Source organism: Rosa rugosa, chromosome 1, assembly GCF_958449725.1.
Source record: "Rosa rugosa chromosome 1, drRosRugo1.1, whole genome shotgun sequence".
NCBI classification, from domain to species: domain Eukaryota; kingdom Viridiplantae; phylum Streptophyta; class Magnoliopsida; order Rosales; family Rosaceae; genus Rosa; species Rosa rugosa.
Window position 1 is genome coordinate 8362557 of NC_084820.1, and position 12426 is coordinate 8374982.

The 12426-nt window shown below is 36.3% G+C and overlaps 1 long non-coding RNA gene across 1 annotated transcript; it reads left to right on the top strand.

Annotated features, from left to right (window-relative positions):
* Positions 1-242: 242 nt before the first annotated feature.
* LOC133725148 (uncharacterized) lies at positions 243-1370 on the top strand. Its single transcript, XR_009854283.1, has 2 exons — positions 243-316; positions 1153-1370. It is a non-coding gene; the product is annotated as an uncharacterized LOC133725148 (long non-coding RNA).
* Positions 1371-12426: the final 11056 nt, after the last annotated feature.

Here is a 12426-nt window from a genome sequence, read left to right on the forward strand (position 1 = left end):
GATTTTCATATAATTTTGTGGAGATGTTAGTAAAGGCGATTCAGGAAGATCTGACCGTTGGATCTTCGTGATAATTTTGGAGGATGATCCTAAAGGCGATCCGTGAGGATCCGACCGTTGGATCATCATTAAATTCAGATCCGACCGTTGGATCATCGTTTAATTTGAATCTGAGCGTTGGATCGTCGTTTAATTACATATTTGAGTTGTTGGCTAAGTCAAGATCATTATTGGACTAGGTGATTGACGGTTTGAGTTGGTGGACGATTGTGGATCGTATTTTGAGCTGAATTGAAGACGCAGCGGGATTATCGAGGTGAGTAAACCTCACGTGGTTCATATTACGAACCCAATATATTTAATTGCTTTATTTTGCAATCATATGAACTATTGTTGGTGTATTAGACATTCCTGTGTGAATGTCTGTATATATATTATTACGTGAAATAATATGTATTGTTGGAGTTGTGTTGAGTTATTGTTGAGAAACAATATATTGTGAGAGGTGTTGAGTTTTATTGTTGAGGAACAATAAATTGTTGTGATCTGTGGAGATCACTAGGTCACGAGGTGACCATGGCATCTATTAGTGAATCACGCTCTCGTACCGGGCTGGTGGTTATTAATAGTATTAAATCGTAATCACGTCTGTGGCCGGACGAGTGGTTACGTTCAGTTAGAGCTCTAGTCTGTCTGCCAAATGTGGAGTGACCTTATGAGTGAAATTGAGAGTAACTCATAAGTGTCAATATATATATGGTAACCTTATGAGGGAAATTGAGAGTAACTCATAAGGGTCTATATATATATATGAGTCTGTCTACCAAATGTTGGGAAATCTTATGAGCGAATTTGAGAGTAACTCATAAGTGTCTATATATATATATGAGAGTGAGGGATCTTATGAGCTAAATTGAGAGTAACTCATAAGTGTCTACATATATATATGAGAGTGAGTGATCTTATGAGCTAAATTGAGAGTAACTCATAAGTGTCTATATATATATATGAGAGTGAGAAAGTAACGTGGGTTTGTGGTAGTCTTGAAATCTAATAAATCAACAGTTCTTTCTTGTTTACTCATACTGGCTGTAAAAAGCTTACCGGGTTTTGTGTTGTTGCAACTCCCGGTACACTATTCAAATTGTGTAGCGGGTAATCCTACAGGACAGGAGAACCAGGACGGTGATCGTGCGGTTAGAGCAATTGTTAGAGTTTTACAACAATTGTAAGTTGTGAGGTGTGTTATGCTCATTTGAGCTTTATAATATATTGTGAGAGTGAATTGTAATAATGAACTCGAAGTTTCGAGATTTGGTTTTTTGTAATTGTAATTATTCAGGTTTCGGATTTGAATTTATTATTCAAAATTCGGGGCGTGACATGTTCACCTCCTAAATCTCGATCAACTTGGTCTGCAAATGCGACTGCATGTGGTAGAACAATACTTTTGAAGAAGTACTTAAAATTTGAGCACATTCAGAATAATGACACGGTGCTGACGTGTATATATGTCTGAAGATTAATGGAGCCTATCAAGAGGAGGTGGGTCTGGTAATGGAATCGATCCCTCACGATGAAAATTTCAGCACAAATACCCGCAACAACTATATCTAGCAACAAGGTTGTTGTCGTAGCAGGTTTATATTGCTATCAGAATAGTGAATAACAGAGAAAAGGCTAGGGATTCCTTAAATTGGGATAGACAGTGAACAAAGTTATCTTTGTCTTGCCTCAAATCTGTCTCATGAAAAAAGATAAATCTTGATAAATGACCACTATTAAAACTTAAAGTTGAAAATGACCATATTTTGTAAAACAGTTAAAAAATGATCATTTAGAGAGATAAAATGTCTTAATTATCCTTAATAAATGCAACTTCTCGGAAAAGTGTTGGTCATTTGCACTGTTGGTGCATAGAAGAATTTCCACATTCTCAGTCCCATCATCATGTTCTTGTTCTATTATATTTTTGTTTCTTTACCCCACTCTCATTGATAAAAGATTTCTTCTGATCGTCTCTCAACTCTCACCATCCATGACTTCAATCAATACACTTCTCAAACCTTTAGATGAGTTTGTCTGAAACTACGGTTTGAGAAGAGCATTGAAGTGGAGAGACGATAAGAACAAATTCTCTATCTATGAGAGGGGAGGAAAGAAAAAAGAACGAAAAACAAATATAATAGAAGAAAAACGTGATCGTGATGAGACTGAGAATAATGGTCATTTTTCTAAAAAAAAAAAAAAAACTATGGTCATTTTTCAACTTAGACATTTAAAAGTGGTCATTTATTAAAATTTCTCCCACATTATCGACCCTAGACATTTCAAATACAAAAAAAAAAAAAAAAAAAAACATTTCAAACATTGCAGTACTTTTGGATATTTTCTTGTGCCTTAACATCTATTGTATACAATCATTTCTTTGTTTGAGCGTGATTGAGAATATGTCCTAGCAAGGATATTTTTGGACCACCTTCCTTCTCCTTTTGGTGCAGGTGAGTTCCTGCTCCCGACAAGTCGCCAATGTAATGTGTCCATTCTATTTAACATCTTCAACATCAACCACGTAATAAGAACGAACAAAATAAAGAAAGACACAAAAACTTTGCATGTTTTATTTTTCTTTCATCATAAATCATGATCTCAGTTAAGATGAAGAAGAGAACGATGCGCATGCCAAGAACACAAGCCGTTATGCCAAGTCTTGAAGAATGACCAAATACTGCATATGTGCTAGTAATAAATGCAATCACCATTGCAACTAAAGCCAAAATTGTGAACGATTGTACTACGAGAAAGGTTGAAGACAACATCATCTGCTTTGCAAACATGGATGAATAAAAGTCTAACAAGACAACATAACTCGACAAAGTCATGGTTATGGTATTTTTTTATTACAAATGCTTGGAAAACTGCACTTTTGGTTAGAATTGTACAAGCTTGTTATGATCATTTATCATTTTGGTAACGGCATGGTAAACCCTGCTGCAAAACTTATAATTGCTAACTTGTTATTATTGTAGCCACTACCATATTAGTAGCTTTCACTTTCATGTATATTTCATTATCTTCATTCTTCTTAACTATCTTGACAACATTTTTTTTTGCTTACAATTTGGCAGCCAGGTGCAACACTATTACGTTTCAATTTGTTTTAAATACCCGTCTTTGCAGCACATGTACATGTATATGAAGTTACTAGTTTTATCCTCAAAAAAATTTTAAGACCAAGAGATGAGGAAGATAATGAATTCCTTAGTTTTTTTTTTAAAAAAAAATTTATGACAAACTATTTTTTCAATTTTTCTTCTTTTATCCTTAACTCGTTTGAATGATCTTGAACTCACACTCTTGGCACTATAAAATTAATATCTCAATCAACATTATCACATACAATTAAGCAAATGAATATGACAAACATATATTGTTGTTGAGTAAAATTTATTATCATCGCCTAGAAGGATGCCAAAAGCATTTTGATTTTTTTTTTGTTAAATGTCATCTTGTCAACTCGAGCATCCTTCGGACTTTTCTATAAACAAGATGATGGAAGGGTGTGTCTCCATTATCATCCTTGCCATTCAAGAGGAAATTGCTAGGCGTTGGATTTCCTAAAATATTTGCATTGAATTTTTCGTTCTCAATAGCACTGTGTAGGATGTTTTGACATTTGTGATTGGTCAATTCACAACAATCTAGACATTGCTTAATAAACTCTTTCATTACCTCTCCATGGCCACTGTAGGCTGCAAAGTGAAGACCTGTCCTTTTCTTTTATTTTTCCGTAACATAGGCAACAATTTTATTATGTTTGAGTAGCTGTTTTACAATCGAAGTGTTGACCCAAGGATGCAGCAAGGTGAAGCGGAGTACATCCTTGTTCATCCACTGCTTTTGTCAGCTCTCTTTTACATTCTAATAACTTTGTTGTCATTTCTTAAGTAACAAAAAGAAAGACAATTTTGATAAAAAAACAACAAATATAGATAATTAGTACGTATATGCTCAAATATGGAAAATGATTGTTAACCTCAAATGCCAAGAACACAAGCTGTGATGCCAAGTCTTAAAGAATGACCCGTAACTGCATATGTGCCAGTAATAAATGCAATCACCATTACAACTAAAGCCAAAATGGTGAACGACTGTACTACGGGAAAGGTTGAAGTGAAGACCATATGCTTTACAAACATGGATGAATAAAAGTCCAACAAGACAACACAACTTGACAAAGTCATGGCTATGGTATTTGTTATTATGAAATGCTTGGAAAGCTGCATTTTTGGTTAGAACTGTATAAGCTTGTTTTGATCATTTATCATTTTGGTAACCATAAGACATGGTAAACCCTGCTGCAAAACTTACAATTGCTAACTTGCTATTATGTGGCCACTACCATATGAGTAGCCTTCATTTTCATGTATATTTCATTACCTTCATTCTTCTTAACTATCTTGGCAACATTTTTTTTTTTTGCTTACAATTCGGTAGTCAGGTGCAACACTATTACGTTTCAATTTGTCTTTAAATGCTCGTTCTTGCAGCACATGTACATGTATATGAAGTTACTGGTTTCATCCTCAAAATTTTTTTAAAACAAGAGATGAGGAAGATAATGTATTTCTTAGTTTTTTTTTTGTTTTTTTTTAGTACAAACTATTTTTTCAATTTCTCTTCTTTTATCCTTAACTTGTTTGAATGATCTTGAACTCACACTCTTGGCACTATAAAATTAATATCTCAATCAACAATATCACATACAGTTAAGAAAATGAAAAGGACAAACATGTATTGTTGTTGAGTAAAATTTAGTATCATTGCCTAGAAGGATATCAAAAGCATTTTGATTTTCTTTGTTAAATGTCATCTTGTCAACTCGAGCATTGCTTACCAACTCGAGCATCCCTCGGACTTTTCTATAAACAAGATGGTGGAAGGGTGTGTCTCCATTATCATCCTTGCCATTCAAGAGGATATTGCCAAGCCTTAGATTTCCTAAAATATTTGCGTTAAATTTTTCGTTCTCAATAGCACTGTTTAGGATATTTTGACGTTTGTGGTTGACCAATTCACAACAATTTAGACGTTGCTTAATAAGCTCTTTCATTACCTCTCCATGGCTATTGTAGGCTGCAAAGTGAATAGCTGTCATTTTCTTTTCTTTCTCCGTAACATAGGCAACAATTCTGTCATGTTTGAATAGCTATTTCACAATCGAAGTGTTGACCTAAGGATACAACAAAGTGAAGCAGAGTACATACTTGTTCATCGACTGCTTTTATCACCTCCCTTTTACATTTTAATACTTTTTTGTCAGTTCTTAAGTAATAAAAAAGAAAAAGACAATTTTGATAAAATAAAAAAAAAACAAACAAAGATAATTAGTAGGGCTAAATACTAGTTACTACCCTACGATTTTGGTCCAAAATCAATTCAGTCCATGGACTTCCAATTTCATCAAAAACACCCCTGGACTATAATTTATCATCTAATAGGTCATTCCGTGAAATAGAACCGTTAAACCCCTGATATGGCATGCCACACAGCTCCGGTGGGGCCCACTTGGTTGGTAAAATTTCCAAATTAACCCTGACTCTGATCGGGGTCATCCTCCTCCCTCCTCGCACGTTGAGGCCGCAAGGTTGCTCTGGGCATTGAGTAGTAGGCAATATGAATCCTAGCATCACGTCTCCAGCTGCGCCGAATTGAGTTTGGCCAAAATCGTCCTCATCCGGTCTCGCCTTCAATCTCCCGTTCTCTGAACAGAGTCCTGGGCTCACCGAGATGCCGGAAACAAGTCCTGACGGCGTTGTCGTTGGTGGGGACGGCCACGACGCTTCATCAAGAGTTGCTGCATTGCTTTATCCTGTTGCTCTCGCACCACTTTGCTTTCTTTCGATATCTCGTATTCTCTTTGTTACTTGAAGGCTTGAAGCGGTGGTCTGATCAACAAGAAGACAAAGTGAGACAAGCTTAATTCATTAATGGAAGCGGTGGTGTATAAGTTTAATTGATTAATAAACAATTGCTTTGTTTGTAGAAGTGGTGCTGTCGGTGATAAGCAAGAAAATAATGGAGGCCAAGCTTCATTGTTTAATTTGACCAAGCATTCAAACTTGAACATGTCTTATTTCTAGAAACGGTGCTGATCGAAGACAAAAGAAATGGAGGCAGAGTCTAATTGATGATCAATTGCTTTGTTTTCCAGAATCAGTGTTGTGTGTGATAAGAAAGAAGACAAAAGAATGGTGGCAATTATAATTGATTTCAAATTTTCTGGAGGCAGTGCTATACATGATCAACAAGGAGATGAAAAACAAGTTTAATTGATTATTTTGGTGTATTCATAGAGGTGGGTCGTACCAGAGGATGAGTGGCAAGCTCTCTACACGCCAATTGATCGACGAGTTGTCGCAAGAAAAGTTTGATTATGCAGCAGCAAAAATTGGAAAGCCTCTGTCAGTTTCCAATTGATAAAAGTTTCCGTCAAGAAGGGATGAAGAGTTCAGAGGGGTACCAGATTCTACGCTGAAAATCAAGAACAGGTGAAGAACTCGGTATTGAAGCAGAGTTAAATGGAGGATTCCTCCCTTTTATAGAGAGTACAGGGACGTGTTCCCTTCTCTAAATTAGATTGAGGAAGTTTCTCCTCCTCTTCTTCCTCCATCGTCATGATACCTAACGAAGAAACTGCATAGTGTAAACACTCACTAAAAATCTGGGTCAGAAGAGGAGCCAGAATTTCAAGGAGGGTAATTTAGGGATTGTGGCTCTAATCTGGGTTAGAAGAAAGCTGGGGTTAATTTAGGAAATTTCTTTGTCAAGTGAGCCCCACCAGAGCTGAGTTGGCACTCCACGTCAGCGATTTAACGGCTCCATTCCACGGAATGACCTATTGGATGACAAAATAATAGTGAAAGGGTGTTTTTGATGAAATTAGAAGTTCAGGGACTGAATTGATTTTAGACGCAAACCACAGGGTAGTAACCAATAATTAGCCCTAATTAGTACGTATATGCTCAAAATTGTTGGCCTCAAATGAGGCCTAAGACTTGTGGCCTCAATGCTAAGTGTCATGCTATGTCACCTACACACGTAACCTATTTGCCAAATCATGCAATGTAATTTTTAAGATCATTCCAAAATCTAATGGTTCTAAATTATGTTGACTTTCTTCTAAAAAAAGAAAAAAAAAAAATTGGTTTTTTTTTTTTCCGTTTGTTTCCATTACACTTATGCTTAGATTTACAAGATAATTCTTTTTCTTCAATCAAGAATAGAAAAAAATTTGCACATACATTCGATCAATAGATTTGCATAACACATGTATATGAATTCGAAGTTTGTTGGGTTACTGCAAATTATGAAAATATAATATGAAAAATACATGTTTATTTGAATATATATACTCATCCACAAAAGTCATTTTGCAAGTCGAAAACATACTTCACCTAATTAAAACTCATCAAGTACACTTCTTTCCCCCGGCGGTAATTGTTACCCTCATCCAAAAACTTAACTACATAATAATGATAGTAGAAAGCAATTTACCAACAACCTAGGGAAATTCTATCATTGATATTATGTACTCTTCCTAATTGTTCTAGGACAACTTCAATTCATCTAATCTATTGAAGGTATGTCATTGCCTTTGTTGTCAAATTTATCGCTTCTCTATCTTAATGTTAGTTCGATCTATCAACTACTATGATTTGATTTACAATCACCCACATCTTTCTGATATCATCTTATTGCCTGCTACTAGTTTTAGTTGAATCATGTTTGATGTGGTTTTACCAAATTTAGGTCACGCCCATGAGATGGTTTATTAGTTATTATCGTTGGCTGGTACATATAACTGATAATAAATTAGATGAAAAAGGGATTTGGTATTGTTCCTAATTGTTCTAGGAGAACCTCTTCTGTTTTCACCTAATTGTTCTAGGACAATCTCTTCTCTTTTTAACAGATTTGTTAAAGGTTTTGAAAGCAAGACCTCTATTCCAATTTAGAAAGGGAGTACTGATCACTTAGTTATTTTTCCATGTCTTAGTAGGAATCAACTCAACAAGTGTTTATATAAAGGTCACTTTTAGGCTTGATCACAGGCCTCCTCTCTCTTGATTCCTTTTCGAGTTTTGCTGGAATAATGTTGTTCTAATCTTTGGCTTCAAGGAGGGTATTCTTAAGAGCGTGAAAACTTTAGGAACACTGAAGGGTATGAAGTAAATTGGCAGAGAAGTGGTAGATCATCCCTACGAGTAGAAAAGTATACGTGGAACAGAGTCTAGCTTCGGATTAGAATTTCGACCCCGAATATTATGATGATACTAAATATCTCATGACCCCGCTACTGTCGAGCAATAAGAATGAAAATTCTTCTGATCCTGAAAGCTCTAGTATTGGCGAAAACTCACGGAAGACTAGTATTAGTACTTTTAGATGTGATATATGTGTTGAGTCAATTCCTCTGGAAGACTCATTTGCCATCAAGGGTTGCAACCATCTTTATTGTCGACAATGCATTGTGGATTTGGTACTGTTAAAGCTCCAGGACCAGGACAATGTCAAGTGGATTATGTGCCCAGAACCGGACTGCAGGGCAGTATTAGACCCTGAGCACTGTTGTCAGATCCTCCCAAGCGGGGTCATTGATAGGTGGGTCGATGACATAAATGATGAAAACTTAGAGGGTTGTGTAGTCATCACAACAATTGGTGATGACACAGAAACTCACGAGTTTCCTGAAAACAAGCCCTCTAGCAACAGCACTGCTACTCATTCTAAAGAGAAGTACTCTAAAGCGAATTTGCAGCACTTAAACAAGGCTTATCGTCTAGCCATCAAAAAGCCAATAAATTTTGCAAGATCTTATGAGCTACCTGGGATTAAGTGCTCCAAGGCGATTTTACAACACCTACATGGTTGTGTAAAAAAGCCAACAACAAATGGTAATGATGAAGAAACTCATGAGTTTTCTGAAGATGATCACTCTGATGAAGATGATGACTATGAAGCTGAAGATGAAGAAGGAGAGGATGACCCGGATCAATCCAGCGATTTTTTGATGAATTTATTTTAAAAGTTTCATACTTGTCTCGAGACAAGTATGAAATTTTTTGATGAGCTCATTAATGACTGTTGAGACACTTCCAACTTAAGTATCATCAGTCATGCGATAAATTGTTGTATTGGATTGTTGGTGCCCAAATATATGAAGATAGAAAAGGAGATAGAAAATAGGTGAAGTTATACTAGGATAATCCCCTAGTTACCTCTTGATAAATCAAAATTTTATGGTCTCCTAATTCACATATATATTTGAGTTCTTGGCCAGATTGTTAGGTCCTTGTGATTTCAATTTTTTTGAATATGGCTTGTGATTTCAATTTAAGCAACTAGCAATTTTAATGGACATTACACGTACATAAAGGAGAGAATGTGATCAAAGAATCCGAGACTAGAAGCGAGAAGACTTGGAGTGCAAAGCTGAATGGTTCAACTGGGTTAAGGAATGAAATGAACCCATATAACAACCGAGCATGGTAGCATGTGGCATGCCCACCACTTCGAGTCGTCCCAACATAAACACAAGGCAAAAATTAAACCCTACCAGATCATATCACTTTCCAACTCTAAAAGTGGTTGGGTATGTGAGAATTTCTAGTTTATTTAGAATAAGAAATGTCTGCAAACACGTCGCTTGTTAAACAAATATAGTTACCAAATTTGATGAGTTTAGCATTTTGGACAACAGAATAAGAAGTTCGGTTGAACATTGAGGTATGAAAAATAATGGAACATCATGCTTCATAAACCGAAAATTGAAGGTAGGTACAAGGGTGGAAGTGGAAGTGTTGAACTTGATCTGAAGATATGCTATCATGTTAGAATGAGAAGTATACATGAAAAGTTAAAATCTTCTCTCATATGTTAATCTTCCAAAAAGGAGAGCAAATTATAGAATCTCCTAAAATAAACTTTTAAACAACATAACATATTTCAAATGTCTAGCCTTACAACTGGGACAAAAGTGGCCATGATTCTTGCTTAAAATTCTCCCACATCTGTAGCAGAATGTTGTTTCGCACCTGCAATCAACCCAAAATAAACAGGAATTTCATTCACATATATGGAAGTTAAGCACAGTTCAAACCAATGTAGCTCAAGAAAATTGCCCTGCAAATTTGCACCCTGAACAAGGATTCATGTAACAATACCAGTTCAAACACGACCAGCGTTAAGTCAAGAACAATAGAGTGTGAGCATATCTAAAACAAAAAAGAAAGCCTTTCCTATGCAGTAATTGGGATACATGCTAAAGTAGACTGTTATGTTTTCTCATCTCTGCACAATTTTTAAAGGAAGTGATCAAACCTTAAAGGCTAGCTAAGTTGCAAGAATGCCAAAACACTGACATTTACTGAAGTGTCAAATGTGAACGATTAATTATTGAGAAATTTAGAAAAATAACCTATTTTCAAGCATGAAATTGATTATTGACCTATTTTTAAAAATTTTGAAATCTAACCTTTTTAGAGCTGAGTGTGAAAAGACATAACTATCCAAAACACAATTTTTTTTTTTATTTTCTGTGTTGAAAAAGAGAACATACATCTTTTAAAAAAAAAGAGAACATACATTAGTCTGTCCTTTTTTTTTTTTTTTATTGAATAAAGGGCTGGTGCGGCTGCCCTCAAACCTTGATTAATAAAACTGTCGAATACAAGGGGGGGACATTGAGCCTAAACCCCTGATTACAATAAGCATCTAGAGTATTTCCCGAACTAATTAATATCAAGAATCTCTACAAAAGACATGTATTCTAACAAGCACCAACTAGCAAAGAGTGCTCTACTAGCTACTCTATTTGCTTGAACATTGTGGTGACATAACGGAAAGATAACTCGATATGTAACCCGATTACAACATAGCATAATTACCATAAGTACATCTTTCCTACTATGTTGCCGCCGGAGGATAGATTCGACGACACTTAGCTTCACCCTGTCACTAGGCAGGAGCGACCATTTGACGAAGCAAGGAACTCGCCGCCTACCTAGAGCAGACAAGGCACTTTGAGTGCACACACAGGCAATAAGCCCGACTAACCCTACACAACTAATGTAGGGACTTATTACTTGCATAAAGCGCAATAAAACTAAACAGCATAAATAAATAACAAACTTAAATAAACAAACAGCCTAGGCAAGGCCCAAGAAATGGGCTCAGAAACAATCCCTTATGCACCCTCCAACTCCCCTCTCGTTGGACCCCAACCCGCGACCTAGACCGGCGATTAGAAGAGCCGAGATTTGCCGACGACAGCACCAATTAACCCAGCCACCGCTCAAACAGAGACCAAACCAGCCAACTAAAGTCGAACCTCCACCGGACGACAACCACGATCTCCTCACCCACCTCCCTCCAATCACTGCGATCCAGATCGAACCCCTACAAGCAACAGAGCCCAATGCCCGTTAGACGACAACGTCTCGAGGACGCGCCTCCGGACGGAGAGAGAAACTTTTTTCAAAACCCTAGAGCGCGTGCAGCGCATTCTCTAGAGTTTTAGCCTTCTTTAATTCTTTCAACAAAAATACATTGGTCTGTCCTTAAACCCGGATGAATATGAAATTGTTACAAGGCATGAAATCGATCGGAAGGAAATTGGATAGTTAGGTTGCTGATGATGGTATAACAGCCAATGCATTAAAGCTCAAAGAAATGGTTCAACGGAGTATCAGTGAAGGAGAATCTTCTGCAAGGAATTTGGAACACATCATTGAACAGATGTAATTTTATATCTTATTCCTATTGACAAAATTTCTGGCTACATGGCATTAAGGTTTGGGTGAGTTTTTCTACCAGATATATACAACTTCCAAATATCTAACAGCTCCATGAGAACCTTGAAGAATATGCAAACCAATTATCCTTTGTGACACAAAATACTTCATTTGTTACCAAACCTAACATGAAACCAGCTCTTTCTAACCCACAGTGGCAAGAGGTCTAGATTTCTCATGACCAAGTAGCTGCTGGCTCTAAAATAGGAAGATCTATTATTCGAAACAACCAGAAACCTCATGTGTTGCATAGAGGCATACTGAATGCAGCACTAACCTGAAAAGCCTCTAAAGATGTTTTTGTTTTCTTTAATTAGGATGAATAATTTTCTTTATTTATTAACACTCAGTAGAATCATGGATTGTGATGCCGCTGCCAGAAATTGAAGTAATTTTTTTCTAGAATTTATGATTTTGTTGATTCATCAAAGGATTTGAGATTTAGGGTTGTTTCTTATATTTCGTGATTACTGGTGCGTATTTGATTAGTTGTAATTGTAGAATTGGTGCAATGAACATTGTTTCGTGTTTCTAGTTTTTATTGTTCTTAATTTAATGAGGTTTCAGAGTT